We start from the raw sequence: 20265 nt of genomic DNA on the forward strand, positions 1-20265 counted from the left end.
TGTTGACATGTAATGTTGCAGATGCCCAGCGTGTCAGACCTCCCCTGTCAAGGTCACTCACTACCACTGCCGGGAACTGGTTGCCTCGTTGGAAAGCTACAGAATCTCCCTTCAAAAGTCAGGAAAGACCCACCACTCTCCCTGATGTCCAAGGCACCAAGGAAAAGATGATGGGAGCTCTGCATGCAGCTGGTGAATATCTCCAAGATCTGCTCTGGCAGCCTGGTTCCTGTGCATATATTAGAGCTGCATGGAGCAAAGACTGCTGTGAGTGGTGACCACAGAGGGACAGGTTTCAGTCTCCCTCAACACGGTGAGCTGTGTCCATTTTCTCGGTACATGCTGTTTTCTGTCTTCGAATAAATACTAGTACGACCTGCAAAAAGTTTCAGGCGTGCCTGGGTGGTTCAGTCAGTTAAGTGTACAACTCTCGATTTGGGCGAGGGTCATGATTTCATGGTTTGTGGGTTGGAGCCCCGCATCAGAGTCCCTACCCTCCTCCTCTCTAAATAAATAAATAAATAAAAATTTCAAAAAGTTTCAAACTATGGTTCTTTCCCATTGAAGGGGAGAATGAAAAATTCTCACATTATAGCCTCATAGGCACTTATGGCAGTAGGCTTTGGAAATAATATTAATGACCACCTAAATAGTTTTGCTATATCCTCTATTCATTTATCAACTCTACAAGTACTTTCCTGAATGTCTACCGGGTGTCAGGTCTTATAGTAGGCACTGGGGATACAGAGATACAATCTCTGCCTTTAGGGGTTCACTATTCAGTGGGAAGACAAGCAGGTAAAGAGACAGAGGATGCAGAGAGATATACTCAAATAAATCTTGTCTATTAACTTGAAACTTGTCACCAGTTTTATGGGCTTACTAGTAAAAGGCCTCTGAACTGAAATGAACCAAGCAACAGTAAAAGATCATTACTGAATACACTGCTATGCTATTGATTAGCTCCTATTTGCCATACACATTAATGATGAAAAGCAACATGTAAGTGCTATGTATGAGTATTTTTACCATCGAGTTAATAACTTAACTGTGACATTTGGGTTATATGTCAAGCTTCAGGCAACATTCAAACTATCACTAAAATACAACAGCATGGTGTCATCAAATATAGTGATCCAAAGATGATAAAATTTTATGTATGTTTTTATGCATTGCCTATGTACAAGTCAGCAAATCTCCAGCAGTAATTTGTAATAGACATAAATTGATATTAATATAATAGCTGTATATGTAAGGTAACGGTCCATTTTGTCTCAGTCCACAAAATGTATGATAATCATGAGATGGATAAAGTCTCCTATGGGAGCCAGGAACTTGGGTCAAATAGGCAGCTGACCCATGGGAATTCAGCAAGGAAGGAGCTAGGAGGAAAAAAATACCCTGATTTTACTCCTCTACCTCTCTCCTATTTCCAGCCATCACCCCATAGGCTGAATCCAAGAGGAAACTAGAGAGCTAGGTAGGCATTGAGGGGGTCCATAAAAGCCAGCCTGCTGCGATGCAAAACAGGGTGGAGAAGGATAAGGTGTGGAGGGAAACATAGACAACACAGCAGTAGCGGAGAGAAATGTGGGCTGGATGCTAGCAGCACAAGGTAAGTGCCTATTCAACCCCATGCCCAAGGGTGTGAATTTTGAGACAGAAATCAGAAGGAGTATTACTGGTACTGCGCACCATGTTATAATAGTGACTAAAGAAGACTAAGCTAGGAAGATACTTAATTATGCACATAATGAAATACATATCCGAAACGATGTTAATAAATTGGAATGATAGGGTGAAATCAACAAAATAACATCTATTTGGGGAAAATAAATGTTACATTTTACATGCTACGAAATAATCAACCACCAAAAAAGAACAGAAGTAGATGTGATAAAAGCCTGAGACTTTTAACCGACCAGAAACACAATGGAAATCTTGACTTCAATCTGTGAAGAGAAATGCAGAATCAAAACCATGGAGGGGACCAGGTCTATTGTCAGAAAAAAAGTCAGAGGATAGGGACTGATAAAGATGGTGATGATCAGAAATACCCAAAAACAATCCAGCTGTAGCCTGTGAGCCCTGCTTCAGGCATTTGCCTCTACCAGAGAGGCTGATTTGGCTTTGTGTTAAGAATCAATTAGAGCTGTTGGTCATTCCACTTTTAGACACAGTTTGAATCATTTCTTTATGTAACTTCAATTTTTCCCAGGTGAGAAATTTGAGATATTTCAGAGGACTGGCAATATCCCAGTAATTTCCCATTTAAATCATATGCATAAAAAATATCTGACACAACTCATTTATCCTGAGACTCTGTTTTCTTTTTAATTTAAGATTTTAAAACGGAACATTCTAAAGTAGAGATTGACATGAAAAATGTTCTCACAGTTTCTTTAAACATGGGAGGGAAAAGAAAAGAAAGGTAACAACTTTGGGCATTCATTATGCACTGAATACTTTACATATATTACCGAATTGAATCCACAAAACTATCCCATAATGTTTACAAACTTATTTCCATTTTGTAGATGTAAAAAACCTTGGCTTACAGAGGCAAATTGAGTAACCTATCTGTAAATGGCAGGATTCAAACCCAGGAGGAATAATTACGTTGTTTTGATCTATGAGGTTTCAAATTTTATTTTTCTTTGCAAATCTCCATTATAATTTTTTCTCTAATTAGCTTGCATGAACCGTAACTGGGAGACAAAACACAAAAGATATTCAGAAATGTTCAGTTGAGTAATAATCAATAGTGGAGAATAACAATGAAGTGCATAAGACGTTAAGCTGATCAGACCTCTCGTCAAGCTTGCATTTGTCAGTGCCAAGTTATTCCACTCCTATATCTGTATTTCCAATCCAGGTGTTTACAAAACTGGCTAACAGATCATATTGTATCATCTCTAGTCAAATGTGTTCACCCACCCCACACAGAATGTTCTAAATTGCTAAGTAATTCCTAAGAGGAAAGTGGGATGGTACTTAATGTAAGCCATATTAATGACTTATTATTTATGATCAGATATAAGCTATGCTGAATCTTTTTTGGATCACCAATGAAAAAAGATTGTGCTACATTACAATAGCTCAGATCTATTTGAAAAATATAATGCTTTTATGTTTTAAAGCTTTGGGGCAACATGAAAGCAATTGATAAGCCCATTATGAATCTCACACTTAAAATAATAATTTAAGAACTCCTACCAGACGATGCTTGGCCAACCCAATTCAAACACTTGAGGAAATAATACAACTGCATTTTTAAAGGGTGTGGTACCATTGCTTGAACTGTTTCAGATCTTGTGTTTTCTACTAGCTTGAATTTTGAGCCTCTTGGAGATACACAGTGACTCACTGAGGTGCAGTCAGATTTCTCTGAAGCCCTAGGCTGGGGCATGAAAACAGTCTTCCTGCACAGGAAGTCAAATTCACTCCCGAAGGACACCAAGAATTTTCGCCAAGAGCAGCACTTAGCCCCAGCCCGACTGACTGGCTGCAATGCTTGTTTTCAGTCATCAAGATACAACATTTAGTTACTCTATTGTCGTGAACCTCTTGTGCCTTTGTGAGAGAATTATAGTCTGCCTTCCAACCACATGACCCACAGCTTCAGTCACAAAGCTACTAATGTTGATCATCTGACAAATAACTAAACCACCCCGCTAAATGCCTTACAGGTGCCCATTCAGAAGATAGAGCCAAAACGAAGAGAGATGAGCAGCGAGTGCTCCCCACCTACTTCTCCCCCTTGCCATTCACGGCTCCTTGGTGTGCAAGAAGCAGCCCTCAGTCACTTAAGACTGTCTTGATGAGGGAGATACTCATGGTGTTTGACTTTATTACAGCCGAGCCAAATCAAATGCACAGGCACTGCTTCCTTAGATGTCTATATTTCACTTAAACTGGGATAAAGCAAAGAAACTGGAATATTGTCTCATCATGCATTCTAAATCAGCCAGGGTAGAAAATAATGGGGAGTTAATCAGATCACTGAAACTCTAATTCACTTGGTATTGATCGGGCAGATTCCTAATGGGACGGCAGACCAATTTCAAATTACAGTAAGCTGACTTGTCCTGGAATACCAATGACCAGGCTGGAGGATGAGCCAAGAGGACCGCGAGCTCTGCTCTCCTGATGCTACCGCCTGGCTGGCAGGCATGAATGCATAATCTGATGCGGCATTTAGCTAATTAATAGGGGATTGATGAAAGGTTTCGTTTTGAAAGCAGCCATCTCACTTGGATAAACGTGGGACCAGAGCCCCATGGGCATGGGTAGTCAGGTCCTTGGAAGGTAGGTATACAATGAAAGCTAATGGAAAGTAATGCAATTAACTCAGGCTTTTAATTATATTAGTCAGTGACTTCATATGAGCCCACTGCATACAGAATGCACTCCTTAACTCACTGCTAGCACTTTTTGATTCATGTCTGAACTGAACTTAAACAGCAATTTGGAGAAATAGATGCAGAGGCGTATTTTATATTAGTTCATTTTCCCTGTGGCTAACAGTTATTCTGGTACAGAAGAATAAAAATGAGAAAAGGGGAGGAAGGAAGAAGAGGGGGAAAGGAGGCAATGGATAATAATGAACATTTTCTAAACAAGTTAGCTGGAAACTGGTTCTATTAAGATCGGTTGTTACCTTATACTTTCTTTTTTATTTAATTTAAAAAAATTTTATGTTTTTATTTTATTTTGAGAGAGAGACAGAGTGTGAGCAGGTAAGGGGCAGAGAGAGAGGGAGACACAGAATCTGAAGCAGGCCCCAGGCTCTGAGCTGTCGGCACAGAGCCTGACGCGGGGCTCAAACCCACAGACTGTGAGATCATGACCTGAGCCGAAGCCAGATGCCCAACCGACTGAGCCACCCAGGTGCCCCTACTTTATACTTTCTTACACTTTCAGATTATTTGGCTTGGGTGTATGACCGTTGTATTTATATGTAGGGAGAACAGCCTAAAGACCTAACTGATTAATTTTCACATTTTAGAAACAACCTGCTATACTGTTAGGTAAAATACTCAAATGGATGAATTTGTTCTCATTAAAAATAACTTTTTGAGTTAGCTTCCTTCTTTGACCATCTTTGCCTCTCTCCTGTATGCATCTGTGTGTGGTGCGTGTGCTTGTGTGTGTGCACGCGCATGCAGGTACCTGCCAGGCTGTTTCTTTTCCTGAAGTCGCAGAAATCAGAGCTCCAGGCAGACATATGATAGAGGGAACCTCTGGTGAACAGCTTCCATGCAGTGAGTCACAGACTCTAAACTAGATGCAGACTGATGGACCCCAGACTCCTTGCAAAGAAAACAAAGTTATCTTGTTTTGCCTTATTTTTCAGTCTCCCAACATATCCCTCAAGTAACTTGCTTTAGGAAACGAAACCGGACTTTTGACAACCAGAGCTTTACTGCTTAACCAGAGCAAACTCTTGCTTTCTTATTGAAGGATTTTTCCAAGTATTGACTGAATGTCTTATTACCCCCATTTTACAGAAGAGAAAGCTGAGACACCAATTTTCCAAGTTCATGTATCTCACAAGCCAAGGAGCCTGTACACAAACCCATTCCAAAGTCCAGATCTGTTACCACTCTAACAACCTGGGCTCTAGGCTGAGTTACAGGAAGTGAATGAGGAGAAAAGGGGGAGCATGGACTGCTGTTAATGATAATAGGGTAAATAAATATGGCCTGTTTTAAGTCACTCTGAACGTTTCAGACATACACTCCCCATGATAATATCACCTTGGTCAAATTCAGTCCTTATTTCTAACATAGGTGTCATGTAGGTACTCATTTCTGAAATAAACACAATTCCTGAGGGATTCGATAAGTAAATCATAGCATGTCGATATTGTGTAATATTAATTGCTGTTTAAATGATAAAATTATCGCCTATGTGATTATGTGGCGGTAATAAAAGATCCAAGAAGGCCAGGATCTTGCTCTCTGTTCTCTGGAGTTACACTTGCTCATGGGAGTCATTAAGTAAGCATTTATTGTGTCAAACAGGTGAGATATTTATATGCAATTATGTTAAGTAAAAAAATAAAATAAAATAATACGTGCACCCATTCATTGATTATAACTGAGTTTTCTGCACAGACTGAAATGTAGATGGAATAAAGATTATCAAAGCATTGGTGGTTTCAGAGTAAATTTTAATAAAATAATAATTAAAAAATTTAGATTGATTATGACCCTCAGCTCTTATTTTAAATGTACAATTTTAAAATTACAAATGCACAAGTTTCTATTATAGCAATGTCACATCTAGGTGCTATGACCTAAAGAAACTCTAACACACCTGTGTGACTCAACAACATTTTAGCTAAAACAAAACAAAACAAAACAAAACAAAACAAAAACAGTACCTAATAATCATCAGTAAGAGAATGATAAATAGTGATGTATAAAAGAGAATACTCTTCAGAAGTTGAAATAACTTGGGGCACGTGGGTGGCTCAATCAGTTGAGCGTCCAACTTCGGCTCAGGTCATGATCTCACAGTTTGTGAGTTGAAGCCCCACGTTGGGCTCTGTGCTGACAGCTCAGAGCCTGGGCCCTGCTTCAGATTCTGTGTCTCCCCCTCTCTCTGCCCCTCCCATGCTCATGCTCTGTCTCTCAATAATAAATAAAAACATTATAAAAATTTTTTTAAATAAAAAAAAGAAGTTGAAAAAACTTAATTAGGTTTACATGAAGCAACATGAATATCAAAACCAGTGTTGATTTTTAAAAATCTACAAAGGTATACATACAGTACATAACATTTATGTAAAATTTTAAAATGCTCAAAGCAATACTATTTATTGTTTAAAGATAAGACATATGTAGCAAATGTTTTAAAAGATGGACAGTAAAGTTTTTTTAATGTGGTAAAATGTTAATACAGAGGTGTGAGCTCCCATGTGTCTATTTTATATTGTTCTCCATACTTTTTTGTGTATGTGAATTACATAATGTGTATAGTTGAATAATCTTAATGGGTGAACATTCAGTATTTTAATATAAATAAAATAATATTTTTGACTTGAACATTACCTTGCAAATCTTTAAAAAATTTATTGCCTTTCCAGATACTTTACTCACTTTATTTGAGTATGCATTTAAAAATATCTGTGAGGAGAAGGGAAAGTCTTCTATTCTTTGATGGAAATTATACCTAGAGTAGTCCGTATGCTTTTGCACTGGCTTGTATAAATATAATATGTCTAATAGGACTGAATGAGGACACCAGAAGCAGTGATCACTAGAGAACCCAAGGTAGTGGACAGAAGTGAGAGCCAGAACCAAGAAGGTCAAATCAGTTTCCTAAGAACATATCACCTACATGAAAATCACTGGGATGATAATTAAAGAAATTCTTAGGCCTAACCCCTCATGTCTTTAATTATAAAATTAACCAGGGTAGAGCCCAAGAATCAGCATTTGTAATAAAAATTCTCCAAATGATTCCCATGCACACTGAAATTTGAGAACCACTGAGTTAAGTCAATTCAGTGGCTTCAGGGCATTTCTCTGAGGCACCTATAAACTGGTGGTTTCCCTTGAATTAAGAACCAAAACTCATTGAAAAGTCTAGGAAATGTGTGAGCTTTTTGAATGAGGAAAGGGACAAATCTGCAAGCATTATGAAAATGAGAAAATAGAAGGCAAGCACAAAGCCTATAAAACTGATTTTAGGATGATACAGCCAACCAAAGACGATGCTCAGATGTTTGCCTGGAATAATAGATGGGGAAAGTCTGCTTATATTAAGGGTACCATTAGCGTTACCAACAAGCTGCTGGATATACAGCTAACAAAATCAAAAGGACATTTTAACTGATGTAAAATGCCTAGCCCTATGCTTGGTTTATACTACCTAGCCAATACATTATGCTGTGGTGATGGCCAGTTGGTCAGGCCAAAGAAAAGGATGCTATGGAAGCTTAGCAAAAAAGACAAAAAGAAAAAAAAAAAGTCTGGATCAGTGTAGGATGGTCTGAAACATAGGAGAAGAACTTCTAAAGAGAGACATGCAAAAGAACAAGGGCTTTTCTCAGCTCTCAGCTAATGAAATCCCGCAGAGGAGCAAGGAGGCATTAACACGGGCTGCAAGAATAGCTGAGAACATTAGAAGCCAAGCCCACAAGGGCCTTTATCACAGAGCAGAGCAGATGAACTGAGTGGGTAGGAAAACTGGGATGCAGATCCTGAAAGGGACCGAAATGGCTCTGGAGTGGTACCAACCCACACCTCGCTAGGGCTACAACTGACATTCAACCTAGACAGGCAGATTTTGTAGACCATCAAGAGGCTTCCAACACCAGATGCTTCTGCAATTACAGCAAAGAAATCAAGTGTAGGACTGTAGACCGGGAACCAGTGCTAGGAAGATTTTATAAGATTTAAAGATAAAGATATATAAAGATTTAAGGATGCCGTGTTTTGTCCATGTTTGTTATTTTTGTACCTCTGTTTCTTCACAGTGATTAAAAGTAAAACCCTAAAAGGGGCACCTGGGTGGCTCAGTTGGTTAAGAATCCAACTTTGGCTCAGGCCGTGATCTCACGGTTTGTGAGATCCAGCCCCACATCGGGCTCTGCACTGGCAGCACGGAGCCTGCTTCAGATTCTCTGTTTCCCTCTCTCTCTGCCCTTCCCCGGCTCACACTCTGTCTCTCTCAAAAATAAAAAACTAAGTATTTATAAAACAAAAACAAAAACACGTACTTTACTCTATGGGAAACCTTAGGGAAAATGAGTGTTTTTCCCCACAACACAAAGGTTAGGAGAAGCTCTTGTTGGAAGAATTCAATTGATCAAATAAAGACTTGCTTACAGAAATCAGACTGAGGAACTGAGGCTATAAGTTGTTGAAAGATAAACTGAGGCATATTAAAAATTGTAAGAGTTTATCTGAGCAAAAATCAATTTGAATCAGGCAGCACCAAATGGGAACCGGTTGGCAGTGTTCCACCAACAGGAGCTGGGAACAAGACTTTTATAGAGAAGAGATGGGAGTTAAGCATGGAAATTATTTGATTGACTATAGCCTAAGTGGTTGCATAAATATTTGGGAAAGCCGAGTTGGCTATTTGTGATTGGCTGTACTTAGGTTTCAATTTCTTAACTTTGAGGCATTTGGAGGCTTTGGTTTTGGCTTGGTTATGTAGACTGCTAAGGCATTAAAGCTACCTCAGTCTAGGGGCGCCTGAGTGGCTCAGTCAGTTAAGCCTCTGACTTCGGCTCAGGTCATGATCTTACGGTTTGTGGGTTCGAGCCCCACAATGGGCTCTGTGCTGACAGCTCAGAGCCTGGAGCCTGCTTCAGATTCTCCCTCTCTCTCTCTGCCCCTTCCCTGCACACACTCTCTCTCTCCCTCTCTCAAAAATAAATAAATGTTAAAAAAAAATTAAAAACAAAAAACAAAAAAAGCCACCTCAGTCTAATGGCCTCTTTGTTTAATTAATTTAGCAATGTAAACCTAGAAACCCCTTTATAACTTTTGCTAAATGTACTCAACTAAGATGGTAAAGATAGTATAGTTTCAAATACATCAATTATTTTTTTAAGCTTAGATTATTAATTACTTGTATTTATCCCAAATCCCTTTTTTCTTACCTTGAAACCCTCCAAGATCTCACTCCCAAATTACAATAAAATATTGAAAATTAGCTTTTGGTTTTCGTTTGTCTGCTGTAGCCTATATTCTTATACTGCTGGAGGGAGGCCTTCCAGCACCCTCTGCTCCGCCTCCCCACCTCTCCACTCCCACCCCCTGCCTCTTAAACACTGTAGATCTTTACCTACTGTTCACAACACAGGCCCTAATGATTTTCTTAATTTTTTTCTTTGTTGTACAAATTATAGATTTAACAAAAAACAAACTCCTGGCTCAACTTTGAGGAAGAGCCTACAGTGACCACCCTCCTTGTTCTCCCAACCAATGCTCGATTCACTCACCCTTGAGTATATTGTACTTGAGATCCGTACAACTTTAGACTAATCTGTAAGTATTTACAATTTGCTTTTCCTGGGTGGTAGGCAATATTAATAACATGATGTTCAAGCACCAAGAGAGAAATTCTAACTCAATGATTGCTGTAAATGTGTTTCAGTGAGACTTAGCATAATGTGACCACTCCAATAGGGAGTGACACCAGAAGAACGAGTTAAAGCAAGAGCCCCAGAGGACTATGAATTCTAATGCATTCCAATTCCTTATTTCAAGATCCTTCATGAGAAGAAAGAATATAGAAGTAAATGCACATATACTGCAATGCCCTGGGTATCTCTCATGGGGGAGGGGGTAGAAGGAAAGATTACCGCATCACTTCCTGTCTTCTAAGTCTTTTTCCTGTTCCAGAAAATGGCTTTAACTTTTCAGCAGGATGAAGTTTTAATTGCCATGGGCTTTCTTTTTTTTTTTTTTTCTTTTTAATTTTTTTTTTTAACATTTATTTATTTTTGAGATACAGAGAGACAGAGCATGAACGGGGGAGGGGCAGAGAGAGAGGGAGACACAGAATCGGAAGCAGGCTCCAGGCCCTGAGCCATCAGCCCAGAGCCCGACGCGGGGCTCGAACTCACGGACCGTGAGATCGTGACCTGAGCTGAAGTCGGACGCCTAACCGACTGCGCCACCCAGGCACCCCATGCCATGGGCTTTCTTAATCATGCTATATTCCATATCTCACCCATAATGGAAAGGGATTTTGTGAAAAAGAAAAACAATTTCTCCTCCATCTCTTTTCCTGCCTCTCTTTGTGAGGCAAAAATAGAACGATTACTGCTACATAGTATGTTTTTTTATGAGCATGAACCTATAAAACTGTCTTTTCACTTATTATAAAAGTATTTTTCTCCACTTGATTGCCTCTGACTTTTTATCCTTTTCCATTCTTCTATTGCAAGGGAATCCACTATATACTCTCAATGTCCCTCTGGTAAATACACTCTTTTACTGGGTCTACTGTGAGTTACTTCTCCTAGTGATTTGCCAAACTGGTTCTTTAGTTACATTCCCACATGTCCAGTGCCTCTTCCAAAATAAATTCTTTTAAAACATCTGAATATTTGCTGATAGTAATGTCCATTTTAACAGTACAAAAGAGATTTCACCAGCTGACACAGAAATTCTAGAGTAAACTATCAGGAAATGATATCAATAGGGCCAAGAATTCATTTTTTTAAAGAAATTGGACCCTGTCTGTTAAAGATATAATGTAAAATGGTAAAAGGCAACAAAGTAGGGATAAAGGTAAGACTCACAGAACACACAGATGGCAAGAAAGGGACAAACTAACAGGCTTCAACTTGAACCCTAGGATTCAAGTCAGTGGATAAATTCTCTCCTCTGTCTTATATGTTCTGTGTTATTAAGGGAGCACTCAGAGTTTTATATTTTAATCTAGAATTCAAAGATCTTCAAGTGAATTCTGCCTCTGGTGAAGGCATCAGTATGTAATCTCATAATGTCCCAGAACCCCTGGATAGTAAGAACATAGCAGGAATGACTATTCAGGTTACTGTTGCCCAGTCTCTCTCTTCTAAAGTATGAATTACCAAGAAGAAATTTATCACCTGAATTCCTCTTTTATCAACCATGCCTACTAGAATAGTGTGTTTATCAAAATCCATACTCTCCAGGGAGGCAAACTTTAACGGATCCATGGCCATTAAACTCTGAAGATTTTGAAATCATGGCAACATATTGTATTAGTCAGCACAAGCTATGTCATACTATAGTAACAAGTAACTCCCCCAATCTCATTAGAGTAACACAACAGAAGTTCATTATTTTGCTTGTGCTACATGTCTAAGGCAGTTTGGTAAACTACATCCTAAGCAGTCATAGAGTGTCCCCGGATGAGAGTGGCTCCATCTTCTTGTGACATTGCCATCTCAACATGTGGCTTCCTGTATTTCTGAGGCAGAAAGCAAGAGAGCCAGACAGTCGTGCAGAGGACTTTTTCCTGTGCACATGTCAATTCTGCCACCAATTCACTGAAGTGAACCAGCTACAAGGCCCTACCTAACTGCAAAGGACCTGAGGAGGGTAGATTTCTGAGTACCCATAAAAGACTAATCATTCTACCATCTGTGTATGGTACGTTTCACCTAAACAATATTTCATAAGGAAAGCTCTCGTGTACTTATAGCTTTTTAAAAAATGTCCCCTATGGTAATCAGTTTTCCAAAATCTTCATTCTTTAACTCATTCTAGATATGGCAAATTCTTAACTACAATTAAAATTTTTGAATTTTTGTATTAACTTTTTAACAATTTTAATGTTTATTTTTGAGAGAGAGTGAGCAGGAAGGGGTAGAGAGAGAGGGACATATAGGATTTGAAGTGGGCTCCTCACTGAGAGTGGAGGGCCCAATGCAGGGCTTGAACTCATGAACTGTGAGATCATGACCTAAGCCAAAGTCGGACACTCAACTGACTGAGCCACCCAGGTGTCCCTATATTAACTTTTTTTTATTAACTTGTTTTATTTTTTTTTTAATTTACATCCAAATTAGCATATAGTGCAACAATGATTTCAGGAGTAGATTCCTTAGGGCCCCTTACCCATTTAGCCCATCCCCCCTCCCACAACCCCTCCTGTAACCCTCAGTTTGTTTTCCATATTTATGAGTCTCTTCTGTTTTGTCCCTCTCCCTGTTTTTATATTGTTTCCCTTCCATTACATTCATCTGTTTTGTCTCTTAAAGTCCTCATATGAGTGAAGTCATATGATTTTTGTCTTTCTCTGACTGACTAATTTCACTTAGCATAATACCCTCCAGTTCCATACACATAGTTGCAAATGGCAAGATTTCATTCTTTTTGATTGCCGAGTAATACTCCATTGTATATACCATACCACATCTTCTTTATCCATTCATCCATCAATGGACATTTGGGCTTTTCCAGACCTTGGCTATTGTTGATAGTGCTGCTATAAACATGGAGGTGCATGTGTCCCTTCAAAACAGCATACCTGTAACTCTTGGATAAATGCCTAGTAGTGCAATTGCTGGGTGGTAGGGTTGTTCTATTTTTAGTTTCGTGAGGAACCTCCATACTGTTTTCCAGAGTGGCTGCACCAGTTTGCATTCCCACCAGCAGTGCAAAAAAGCATCCTCACCAACATCTGTTGTTGCCTGAGTTGTTAATGTTAGCCATTCTCACAGGTGTAAAGTGGTATCTCATTATGGTTTTGATTTGTATTTCCCTGATGATGAGTGATGTTGAGCATTTTTTCATGTGTCTGTTAGCCATCTGGATGTCTTCTTTGGAGAAGTGTCTTTTCATGTCTTTGGCCCATTTCTTCACTGGGTTATTTGTTTTTTGGATGTTGAGTTTGATAAGTTCTTTATAGATTTTGGATACTAACCCTTTATCTGATATGTCATTTGCAAATATCTTCTCCCATTCTGTCAGTTGCCTTCTAGTTTTGCTGATTGTTTCCTTCACTATGCAGAAGCTTTTTATTTTGATGAGGTCCCAATAGTTCATTTTTGCTTTTGTTTCCCTTGCCTCTGGAGATGTGTTGAGTAAGAAGTTGCTGCAGCCAAGATCAAAGAGGTTTTTACCTGCTTTCTCCTCGAGGATTTTGATGGCTTCTTGTCTTACATTTACGTCTTTCATCCATTTTGAATTTATTTTTGTGTGTGGTGTAAGAAAGTGGTCCAGGTTCATTCTTCTGCATGTTGCTGTCCAGTTTTCCCAGAATCACTTGCTGAAGAGACTGTCTTTATTCCATTGGATATTCTTTCCTGCTGTGTCAATGGTTAGTTGGCCATACGTTTGTGGGTCCATTTCTGGGTTTTCTATTCTGTTCCATTGATTTGAGTGTCTGTTCTTGTGCCAGTACCACACTGTCTTGATGACTACAGCTTTGTAATATAGCTTGAAGTCCGGGATTGTGATGCCTCCTGCTTTGGTTTTCTTTTTCAAGATTGCTTTGGCTATTCGGGGTCTTTTCTGGTTCCATACAAGGTTTGGGATTGTTTGTTCTAGCTCTGTGAAGAATGCTGGTGTTATTTTGATAGGGATTGCATTGAATATGTAGATTGCTTTGGGTAGCATTGGCATTTTAACAATATTTGTTCATCCTATCCAGGAGCATGGAATCTTTTTCCATTTTTTGCTGTCTTCTTCAATTTCTTTCATAAGCTTTCTATAGTTTTCAGTGTATAGATTTTTCACCTCTTTGGTTAGATTTATTCCTGGGTATTTTATGGTTTTTGGTGCAACTGTAAATGGGATCGATTCCTTGATTTCTCTTTCTGTTGCTTCATTGTTGGTATATAGGAATGCAACCGATTTCTGTGCATTGATTTTATATCCTGCAACTTTGCTGAATTCATGAGTCAATTCCAGCAGTTTTTTGGTGGAATCTTTTGGGTTTTCCATATAGAGTATCATGTCATCTGCAGAGAGTGAAAATTTGACCTCCTCCCGGCCAATTTGGATGCCCCCTATATTAACTTTTAATTGAGATATTCATATATAATGAAATCATTCACACTAAGTCTATAGTTTAATGACTTTTGGTAATTACATATACCACCACCACAATCAAGGCACAGAATAGTTCCCTTACCTTTCGTGCTGCCCCTCTGCAGCCAGTCCGAACCCCAACTTCACCTCTAACCCCAGGTAACCATTAATCTCTTGTTAGTCAATGTAATTTGGAATTTTTTGAATTTATTTTGTAGAATTTGTTTTATTATCCAAAAGTGAAAATGAGAAGTCTTTTGTTACCTTTTGGAATTCGGACAGGCAGATTGATAAATATGCAATGTTACTTATTATTCAGTGTTTTCACCATATGATTCAATAGCAGTCCCTTGCAGCCAAATAATAAAAATGTACAGCCCAACACACTTTCAGAAGACAACATCCTTGGGACTTATTTGTTTACAATATGCCCATTGGCTTCCCCTATCACATGCTCTGTCATGGTGTTGAATAGAAGAGCTCCTTCCACTTTGTGTCTAAAATACTATCAAAATTGAGTTAAAAGGAATAAATAGGGGAGCTTAGGGGGAGATCCTCCAAATTTGCTCTGGGATGTATAGAAAAACTATTGTCTTCATTGATGACAATAGTTAGGGATGGATCAACACATGTGACTCTGTGTGTCTATATGTGTGCTTGTGTGTATGTGGGGGAGGGTCACTACAGGGAGCTACGACAAGGATTCATTGCACTGATAAAAATTCCCTTTCCTCCTCCCTCATCACAGAGCTGTGACAAGGGATCACAGTAAATCCAAGCTTGGGAAATGAGCTGTGTCAGCCCTCCAGTCAGTGGGCACTGCAACAGGAGGCTGTCAAAGCCCCCGAGACCAGGTAAGTTACCCATCCCTTTCAAACCCAATTGTAATTTGTTCTTCCCATATTGCAGCGAGAGGAAAAGTTGTCAGGAAGGGATTTGCCACAGGGCTTTGGGCATGCACAGTAGTGGTTGGTGGCTTTGTATTAGGGCACCGTAATGGCAGTCGACAGGGAAATTGCTGAACCAGCACAAGTGCAAAGGGCACAAGTAATATCATGCTCCTGTGCTTCCTTGAAAGAGAGAGAAGGCAGCTGTTTATGCTCCTGGAGAACCAAATAACTAGGGGCAGAGTGCAGATGGTGCTAGTACAGGAGCAAGGCGTGAGAAGCAAGTGTCTTCTGACTTCAAGTGAAGGTCATTGTGTGGAGATTTGCTAATACTCAAAGCACTGTCTCCCAGAAATTTTCATGGAAATCATACCTTTCTGTCAGCAGCACTGCCAGTGTCAACAACATCCCATCCTGATTAAAGCATTCATCTTTTCCTTTAATGGTTCAACAAATATTTTGTGAGTACCTGCTCTCTGCAAGGCAAAATATAGGGGTCAAGAGATGAGCGCCACATCCAATGGTTGTGTTTTGCCAGGCAGACCTATAATATTATAATAATATAAAATAATAATATGTAATATTATTTGCCTTCACCTTCCCTTTCCCTTTTCCTTCCCTTGCCTGCTGCAACATTATTCCATTTCCCTTTCTCCCATCTTTACCTTTCCTAAGAACCTTCACCATAGCTCCTACTCATGATGTGTTCTAGACCAGTACTGTCCAAAAGAACATCGGGCAAGGCTGGAAATGTTCTATTTCTGCGCTATCCAATAGACCAGTCATTACCCACATTTGACTACTGAGTAATACTGAAACAATGAATTTTTAATTTTATTTCATTTTAATTCCTTCAAATTTAAGTAGCCACAGGGGGCTAGTGGCTGCTGCACTGAACATTACTGTTCTGAACATTTTCTATTTCCCTGTCTTTGCCTGTGCCCCAACACTCACCTTGTCTATCTTTCTTCTAAGCAGCAATGAGTTAATATGTTAACTTGAAGCATTAAGGAGTATTTCAGTGAATACACAATACTCTCGGGTACGGGATTAGATGGCATCCCCTCCCCCCGACAAATTCATGCCTTTCCTAGAACCTCAGATTGTGATCTTATTTGGAAATAAGTTTATTGAAGATGTAATTAATTAAGATGAAGTTATACTGGAGTGGAGAGAGCCCTCAATCACATATGACTGGTGTCCTTAAAAGAAGAGGAGAAAACATAAAAATAGATAAACAAACAAACAAACAAAAGAGAGAGAGAACACCATGTGATGACTGAGGCTAAGACTGGAGTGATGTATCTAGAAAGCAAGAAACACCAAGAATTGTGCGGCAACACCAGAAGCTAACAGAAAGCATGGAACATATTCTCCTCTAGAGTCTTCAGAAAGAGTATGGCCATGCTCACACCTTGATTTCAGACTTCTATTCTCTAGAGACAATGAATTGTTGTTGTTTTAGAACCCCTAATTTATGGTAATTTGTCACAGCCACCCCAGGAAACTAATCACTTAGGATGGCTCACTTGCCTTCAACCTTGTATCATTTAATAAGGGCTTTACGGGCTTAAATTTGACACCAAAGTGAAATGGCAAAAGTGTAAGACTCATGGTAGAGTGACCAGCAGTCAGGATACTTAAGAAAATTGAAGGCCAGATGGTGCCTTGCTAAAATGAGAGCTTCCCATTTCTTCCCTTCTAGGTTTTCTTTCTAACCAGACTTTACCTCAGAAGTCTTTTTGCATAGTGTAAGACTTCTTTTTGAATAAAACATGTGACTTAAGTCTTAGAAGGAAGCCTGGCTTCTGTCTGCAGCCCATTACTGAGCTAGGCCGTGATGATCACATTAAGAAAATAAAGCATCATTCATCCAGAGAAAAAACATGACAAGCAATGATGTATTATTCCTAAAATGTAACATTCCTGAAACATCTTTCCTAAAATCCATGGAAATACATACACACATATGTGTATGGATATTATCTGCAAGCACAAATGTGTGTATAAATGTGGGTATGTATGAGTATATACTATATGTGTGCATCATGGAAGTGAAATCTATTTTCCCTTAATGACTGAGTGTTCCTTTAGGGAAGCTGGAATCCCATAATGACTCCTCGAGAGTGAACAACAGACCTACCTCTCAAAGAAACAGCTTTTCATAAGTTAAGTATATATTGAAGTCAACTTTGAGGACACGATCAAGATGAACTAGAAATGACCCAACAGATAGTCAAAGGTCTGAAGACCCACATTTCTACACCCTACCTCTACCCCTGTTGAGGAGGCCAAAAATTTAGAGAAAACCCATATCCAGCATACCACAGTCTGCTCCTCTCCTACAGAGCCTTGGATTATTTCCATAAACATGTTTTGACCATAATATTCAATCAGATATGTCCATTTCATAGGTTTTCAACATTCAGGAAATACAGAATATTTTGCAGACAAGGTTTTTGTTGTTGTTTGTTTGTTTGTTTGTTTGTTTGTTTTTACCTCCGGGAGATCTCAGGAACTAGTGACCGGCTCTTTAGATTCACTTGAGTGAACATACCTGGTGAGGGAAACCAGAGATTTACCAGAACCCACATAAGTAGGTTGAGGAAGCCAGTAGAAACCTCTCTCTCAGTTAGAGACTGTTAAAAACTGAGAACAAACTGAGGGTTGATGGGGGGTGGGAGGGAGGGCAGGGTGGGTGATGGGTATTGAGGAGGGCACCTTTTGGGATGAGCACTGGGTGTTGTATGGAAACCAATTTGACAGTAAATTTCATATATTAAAAAATAAAAACAAAAAAAAACAAACAAACAAAAAAAAAAAAAAAAAAAAAAAAAGAAACCTCTCTCTCAGGAGACCACACTTAGACTAAAGAAACAGCTGCTTTTATTATACAGGTACACCTGGGAGAGGCAGTGAAGGAATGAAAACCTTTTCCTAAGGCAGGAAAGACCTTATTAGACCATAACTGATGGGCTCCAAGAAAGGTTGCAGAGAATGCCACTGCATCTCAGAGGGTTTCATGGCGTTCCCATAAATTTCACTGATGACATTGATCCCAGGCCTGGAGTGAACCTTTGTGGGAGCTGCGTTGTTAGGCTTCAGTGGATTCCTTCTCTTTTCCAGAACGCTATATATCAGCTATAAATTGTTATTGATAAATGTTGGGGCCCAATTCTAGTGTTCTCAGAGGTTGTACAGCCCGAAAACATCCCACATTGTGCTAAGGACTGAAAAAGAACAGATCATCTGACAGGTTTGTCCACATCTATTGGGAGCTTGACAAGGAGCAGGGTATTCAGTCTCCCAGGATAAAAGATCATCTATCCACATAGCTGATACACATTTGCCCCACACAGCACTTCTATTTCAACCCTCTGATAACCATCAGCATGCTCTACAAGGGAGCTTGGGCTTTGTTACTTGCCTGTTTTTGGTGAGTTTCGAGCTTTGGGGGTTCAGTGCCCAGTCGTTCTGCTATTATCAGACTCCTATTGGGGATCTGCCACTGACCAGAAAAGAGATTTTCATGAGAACAATTGTACTGTAGACTGAGAAATACCTATAATTCTAGTTGGAGGTGCAGGGATGTGATGAAGAATTATATGAAGAAAGTGAATACAGGGTAGACAATCTTATTTCCTAGAAGGCCCTGATTTTTATTCAGAAGGCAATGTCTATCGATTCTGTATAAAGACAGGGCAACTTTTCCTTTATTGTGTGTGACTAAGATATATAAGGCTCTTTTCGTGCATGTTTCAACACTACGACTGCAAAGGAGAACCAATGCACTCCAAATAGATGGATCTCAGTGCCGTGCAGACGATGGTGAAGATGTGCACGGGGATGATGTGTTTATTTAGCAGGACCCTGGTCAACATTCTGCTTTAATAGCTTTTCTTTACTTACTGAGGCTTTGGCTGTGAATTAGGCATTTGGCCTCTGAAGTCCTATTTTCCTACAAATATACCTTTCCAATCCACATGAGGGGGCACATTTTAAGTCAGTAAATTTAAAAATTCCCCATTTTCATTACTTGGATTTATTTAACTTATCACTCTTCCCTAAAACCTTTTAACTTCTGTCATCGAAAATCTAAATCACAGATTTGAAAATACTGGGACCATGTTGTAGATATAACTGAGCTATTTTAGAACTTAAAATGGGGTACGGCGCACAACCATGATATTACAATGTATATTAAAGTGTATTTCGTGTTTTAAAATCTTTTTATCGGAGAGAATCATACACATGGTAATATAAATAACAACAGAAGGAATTTAGAATTTCCTGCTTGGAAAACACTAGTAATCATTATTTTGCTCCTTAAAATATGTGAATGTTTTGATTTTGGAATTTGACTTCCAGAATGTTTTAATATATCATATAATGCTCTACCACTCTTAGCTTGGCATTTCAAAAAGTAATAGGGTATCTAAGATTGCTTAATAAGCATCTCAATTATTTATTAAGATTAATGGAGATGTATGCACAGTTTAAGAACAAATTGAAATTACTTATTATACTTGAATTTATGATTGCACAGCTCTGAAGGCAGAATAATCACAAGTCAAGCACCACAACTTAAAAGTGTAGGGAATAATATATTATTAACAGCTGATCCTACAAATAACTAAGGAGTAGTATAAACAGTGGTTAAGAGCAAGAATCAGGACACCAGAGACATCCAGATTTGAACCCTTGTTCTGCCACCTAGTGGCTGTGTGAGGTAGAGCCTCAGTTTTCTAATGCATAAAATGGGGATAATAACACCTCCCAGAGGTGGTTGCTTTTGTGTGAGAGTCAAATAAAATAAGCTATGTAATGTACTTATCATGGTGTATAACACATAGCAAATACTTAGTATTTTGTAGCTAGCCCTT

The 20265-nt window shown here is 39.1% G+C and overlaps 1 long non-coding RNA gene across 1 annotated transcript in view; it reads right to left on the minus strand.

The window, feature by feature from the left end:
- LOC122218080 overlaps positions 1 to 17942 on the minus strand; it is a 67388-nt gene extending 49446 nt beyond the window's left edge. The window contains exons 1-2 of the long non-coding RNA XR_006201849.1: positions 17882 to 17942; positions 15756 to 15858 (exon numbers count right to left, since the gene is read on the minus strand). This is a non-coding gene — a long non-coding RNA (uncharacterized LOC122218080). The remainder of the gene's footprint in view (positions 1 to 15755; positions 15859 to 17881) is intronic.
- Between the last annotated feature and the right edge of the window lie 2323 nt (positions 17943 to 20265).

The sequence above is a fragment of the Panthera leo genome, chromosome B1, assembly GCF_018350215.1.
Source record: "Panthera leo isolate Ple1 chromosome B1, P.leo_Ple1_pat1.1, whole genome shotgun sequence".
Lineage (NCBI taxonomy): Eukaryota > Metazoa > Chordata > Mammalia > Carnivora > Felidae > Panthera > Panthera leo.